Source organism: Miniopterus schreibersii (assembly GCF_964146895.1).
Source record: "Miniopterus schreibersii genome assembly, chromosome: 1".
NCBI lineage: Eukaryota > Metazoa > Chordata > Mammalia > Chiroptera > Miniopteridae > Miniopterus > Miniopterus schreibersii.
Window position 1 is genome coordinate 184,494,056 of NC_138101.1, and position 6,000 is coordinate 184,500,055.

General features: G+C 41.1%; 1 pseudogene across 1 annotated transcript; it reads right to left on the reverse strand.

The window, feature by feature from the left end:
* Window positions 1–1,945: 1,945 nt before the first annotated feature.
* LOC308552316 (cyclin-dependent kinase 1 pseudogene) lies at window positions 1,946–5,307 on the reverse strand (annotated as a pseudogene). Its single transcript has 2 exons — window positions 5,291–5,307; window positions 1,946–2,572 (listed from the first exon to the last, which is right to left on the reverse strand). The product of its transcript is annotated as a cyclin-dependent kinase 1 pseudogene (transcript).
* Between the last annotated feature and the right edge of the window lie 693 nt (window positions 5,308–6,000).

Sequence of the window (6,000 nt, forward strand, 5' to 3'; positions counted from 1 at the left end):
TGCCAGAAATTAACTGACCATGTACGAGTAGGCCTATTTCTGCACTCTATTCTGTTCCATTGATCTCTGTGTCTGCCCTATGTTAATAGCACACTGTCTTTATTATTGGAACTTTAGGGTAAATCTTAAAATAGTGTCATTCTTGCACTATTTTAGGATGTAGTGTAGGAGGTGGTCTGAGTCCTCCAACTTTGTTCTTTTTTTTCAAAGTTTTTTGGCTATTTTAAGTCCTTAACATTTACATATAAATTTTATTGCATATCAGTTTCTATTAAGAAAAAATCTGGTGACATTATGATTGAGATTATATTGAATACCTGTATCTTAACAATACTGAGTCTTTCAATCCATAAACATTGTATATATTTTCATTTATTTAGGTCTTTTTTAAATTTTTCAGTGATTATTTTATCATTTTCAGTGTAGGGATTTAATATATGTTTTGGTAAATTTATCCGTAAGTGTTTTATGTCTTTTGATGATATTATAAATGGTACTTGTGGTAGCCAGCCTCTAAATTGGCTCCCGGTGAACCTTTCCATCTGATTTTAATGGCTTTGTATATAATACCTGGCACCCTGCTCCAGCCCCCATACATACATTGTACCAGAGTTGGTCTGTGTGACCCATAGAATATGGTAGAAGTGGAATGCCACTTCTGAGACTGGTAAAAAAAGGCATCACGGCTTCTTTGCTCTCGCTTGCTCTGGAAGACATGGGAACCGCTCTGTTGGAAGGTCCGATGTGGTAAAGAACAGAGACCTCCATAAATGAGGAACTGAGGCCTCCATCAGCAAGATGTGAGTGATTGATCTTGCAAATGGATCCTTCAGCCTCAGTCAGTTCTTCAGATGACAGCAGCCTTGGACAACATCTTGATGCAACATCATGAGAGGCCCTTAGCTGAAGGACCACCCAGGGAAGCTACTTCCAGATTCCTGATTCTCAGAAATTGTGTGAGATAATAAATGTTTATTGTTCTAAACTGATAATTTGTTATTCAGCAATCTAGAACTAATATAGTATTTTTTTTCAAACAAATGGTATCTATTTTATTTCAGTTTCCAATTATTCAGTATCCAAATAACATATAGAAATTCTATTTTTTTTTTGTTTTTTAAAAATATATGTTTTTAATGATTATTTTAGAGAGAGAGGAAGGGAAAGAGATAGAGAAATAGAAATGCAGATGAGAGAGGAACATCAGTCAGCTGCCTCCTGCACACCCCTAGTGGGGATCAAACTCGCAACCCGGGCATGTGTCTTGACTGGGAATTGAACTGGTGACCTCTTGGTTCATAGGTCAATACTCAACCACTGAGAAACACTGGCTGGGCAGAAATTCTATGTTTTTATATAGACCTTGTGTCCTGTGTCCTTGATAAAATCAGCTCTTTTGCAGATATTTTAGGATTTTCGATATAGGCAATCATGTCATCTGTGACAAAGAGTTTTACCCTTTTCAAATCTGGATGCCTTCGATTTATTCTACTGCCTTATTAAACGAGCAAGGACTTTCAGTATTATGTTGAACAAAATGGTGAGAGCAGATATTCTTGCCTTAGTCTTGATCTTAAGGGGAAAGCATTTAGCCTTTCAGTCTAAATATTATGTTAGTTGTTGTTTTTCCACAGATGCTCTGTATTGGGTTGAGGAAGTTTTCTTCTTAAGAAATTTTCCCAATTCCTATCATCAATACTAGACTTATAGTTTTATTATAGCAACAGTTGTTATAGCAAGACCTGTACACATTCATAGAATTACTATATTTAAATTCATATAGAATGATATTTACATGTTTAAATTACACTTTTGAAATCAGAAGATGAAGTACAGCTTGTCTTACAACAAAGAGAAGAAAAATACACAGAACAAAAGTAGGGTTAACAGTAAAAATATCACTATCTGTTCTTTATACAATAGGCGGAAACTTTTTGTCAGAAAGCTACATCTTCTTAATCTGATTGTCCATATCATTAAAATATGGATGGTTCAGTGCCCTTTTGCCAGAAACTTGTTTGGCTGGATCACAAACGAACATTTTTGAAAGCAAATCTGAGGTATTTTCAACCCAGTTTTTGCCATGGGATGCTAGGTTTCCCGGTTTCCACTTGGGAAATGTATTCTTAAAGTCCTGTAAAGATTCCCCTTAAATCCTGAAGAGTTGATTAAATTCTGAATCCCCATGGAAAAGTCGCTTATTAGTTGCGAATTCTGCAAGCATGGTGTCTACACTGCAAAGGTCAGCTGGAGTTGAGCTGTGAGCTGGGCCCAGCAATGCTCCTGGAGGTCGGTGTCAGAGGGCCGCTGCCGCATGTGCATTTCCTCTGATAGGTATTCCAAAAGCTCTGGCAAGGCTCAAGCCAGCCAGTTTAATTATTCCTTTGTTATCAGTAGATTTTGAGGTTTCAAGTCTCTGTGAGATCTCTTCTAGTGACAGAACACAACCCCTTGCACGACTTGGTACAAACAACTCTTAACAAGTGCAGGATCCCTGGACTGACTGGAAGGGATAGAATCCAAGTATTTCTGGAGATCCAAGGTGTTCAGAGATGAGATGTAACCTGGAATCCTTCATAAGCACATAATTTTTCTTTCTTTTTTCAATCCTCACCTGAGGCTACATGTATTGACTTTAGAGAGAGGGGGTGGGGGAGAGAGAGAGCGAGAGAGAGAGCTAGACAGAGAAACATGGATGTGAGAGAGAACACCAGTTGGTTGCCTTCCATACGTGCCCTGACTGGGAATCCAACCCGAAACCTTCCGGTGTGCAGGATGATGCTCAGCCAACTGAACCACACTGGCCAGGACCATAAGTACCTCTTGAAGACTGACTATATTTGAATGACAAAGTTCTTTTAATAGAGAAATTTCCAGAATTACAGTACTAGGAACTCTTCCTCTTTACTTTCTCATCTGATTTTCTTCATGGCTACCACTTGACCTGTAATTTTGTGTCTACCCTGATATATAATTCTACTGGTACTTTCTCCAATTTTCTCTATTTGGATATAATATTCCATAGTTATTCAATAGGTATGGTAGATCCCAGCTTATTATTCTGCGATGGTGGGCTGGGGAAGTTGGGGGAGTGGTGAAGACAACAGTGGCTGCTACCACTTCTGTGTCGCTCTTTCCGAAACTTCCAAGAACCCTGAGAATTTTTATTATGAATAATTTTCTAATAATCTTTCTGAATCTATTGAGATAATTGTATTTTTTCTTTTCTGTTGTGTTAATATGATGAATTACATTGGTTGATATTTGAATGTTAAACCAGCTTTGCATTTCTGAGAAAAGCCACATTTAGTCATCACATATAAATTGTTTTTGAAAATACTCGATGAGTACTTTTCTCTTGTCTATTATTTCAGGCACACCTGCATTTCGTGCATCTGAACGAGGCCAGGAGATGCTGCTTCCCATTGGCTGCTACATGGGATCACAGTGGCCCCTTGGTGCCTGACACTTGCACAGCTAGGTTTTTGTAACCCTCTGAGATCCTTGGGGAAAGAGAGAGAGAGAGGGAGAGAGAGAGAGACTGATTTGTTGTTCCACTTATTTATACATTCATTGGTTGATTCTTGTATGTGCCCTGATTGGGGATCAAACCCATAACCTTGGCATATCGGGACAATGCTCTAATCAACTGAGCTACCCGGCCAGGGTGGGAATCTGGATAAATTGTTGATAATTTCCTGCTATCTTGAATCAATATATTTGTTCAAATCAAATATTTGTTCAACTTTAATTTGGAGAAGGACCTGAAAACTGGGACAGTGAGTGTAAAAATAGAGGACCGCTGGTAGAAACCTCAAGGTAGGGAGACTATTTAGACACTGGCCACCCTAAAATGATAAATATTCCTTGTTGAAGGCCATATCTCCAGGACCACCTTACAGTATTCCTTCAGCTGCACACTCTCCTTTCCAGAGAAGAGTTTTGAAAATACATTTTTTCCTCTGTCTCCTTGAGTTTCCAGTGACACACTAGCTCTCTGGTGACGTTTGAGTACACCTTTCCTGATGTATAGTGCACTGGGCAGCTGCATGTGAGGCCCACCCCTTCCTCTGACTATTTCTTCTGTGTGCCTTGAGCTCAGTAGGAGTTTGGTCAGTATTTGTTGAAAGCTCAGTGTGCCTTTCTTTGGGAATCCAAGAAGATGGATATGAGATATTATGAAAATTTCATTTTACTCAAGAGCAGTAAGACCAGGAGAAACCTCTCTTTGCCTGCCTTGGAAGCTGGCATCAGTATGCACATGTTATGACAGGGGATTCTGGAAAGGAAACTTTCAGCGGATGAGATAATAGGAAAGAGTCTGAGTGGCTCCACCGATTCCCAAACAGCTGCCAACTTCTCAAGGTTAACACGTAAAGAAGGGCTAGACCCTCCTGGCTTTCTCCTGCACCCAGTCAGCTATGGATCCTGGAGTCCTTAAAAATAGCTGGTGAGCAATGCAGTAGAGCAATGCAGCCTCATCTTCTCTCTCTTTTATCCCATTAAAATTTTTTTTCTCTCCCCTATCCCTCTCTAATCTAGACTGGGACAATCAGATGACAAAAGAGTTCTACTTTAAAACAAGTGCACGCAGGTATTTATAGTAAGGAATTGGACTGAATGAGCCAGCTGATAAAAATAGAAGGTCTGACTTAATCCATTCAGGAAGATAGTGGCCCAATGCATTTAGGGATAAAATAAATCAATTCAGATCTGATGTTTAGAAAACATATCCCAGATTGGGATTGTAGACCTCTCATGAGAAATGTAATAGATTTTTCCAAAGTGGCAGCAATAGTGGGGATGGGCTTTATCAGCAAGAAACTTAACTCTTAGCTTGAACATCAGAATATATATTTTTTAATTTTTAGAGAGAGAATAAGGGAGGGGGAGAGAGAGAGAAAAACATAGAAACATTGATGTGAGAGTGAAATATCGATCGGCTGCCTCCTGCATGCCCCCTCCCAGGATGGAACCTGCAACCTGGGAATACGCCCTGACCGGGGATTTTCAGTACCCAGCCAACTGAGCCGCGCCGGCCACGGCACATCACATCTTTTAGAGTCTATTCTAATTTTCCTCAGGAAACTTGGCCTAAACCCTCTACGCTTTGCACTACATAAATGTCAGTAAAGCTTGCTGAGCCCGCGAGGGAGGGTTGGGGCTCTAACTTGTGCTTGAGGACTACTGACTCTCTGTCAGCTTTTATGGTTGATGCTCGTGCAATTTTCCCACACGTGTCAGTTCTTTGAATGAACGGACCAATGCCCAACGTTTATTGAGCACTTACTGAGTGCCGTGCGCCATGGTACGCCCTTCTCGTGCTGTTTTATTTAGGCCTCGCCGTAACTCTGGCATGTGGTCTCCATTTGCTGATCTAAAAAATGGGACTCAGCTAGGGTTTTCCAAAGCCGCATTGCTTCTGCGTAGAAGGCTGGAATTTGAGCTCATCTCTAGCACTGGGGTGGGCAGCAGCATTGCTGCGATCCTCTGTGCACTTCCGGACCCTCGGGCCGTGTCCGTTTATGATGAGGTTCCTTGACTACTTCTCTCTTAGTAATTTTCCTCCTTTGAGCCCAGCAGCGTAACTGAGCTGTTCAACTTCATGTTTCTTATTATGTTCCATTGTATCGGTTAGGAATGCGTCCAGTCGCAAGGAGAAAACCTCCACCAATGTGGTGGCTTTAACAAATGGCTGCAAGTTCTTTGATACTCCCCCCAGTGAGAGGTGGGGTCTATGTGAGCTCTCCTTGAATCTGGTGTCTGCTTCACCTAACTGAGTCATGCAGAAGTGACACTGCGTGACTCTAGCATGAGGCTGGGTCATAAATAGCTGTGCAACTTTTACTCCAGTCTCTCAGGATGCTTGCTCTTGGAATGCTGCCACTGAGCTGTGAAAAATCTAGGCCGTACTGAGGGGCCATCTGTGTAGGGACTCTGTTCAGCTGTCCCACTGAGTCCAGGCTGTGGTCATCCCAGTTAAGGCATGAGGCACGTGAG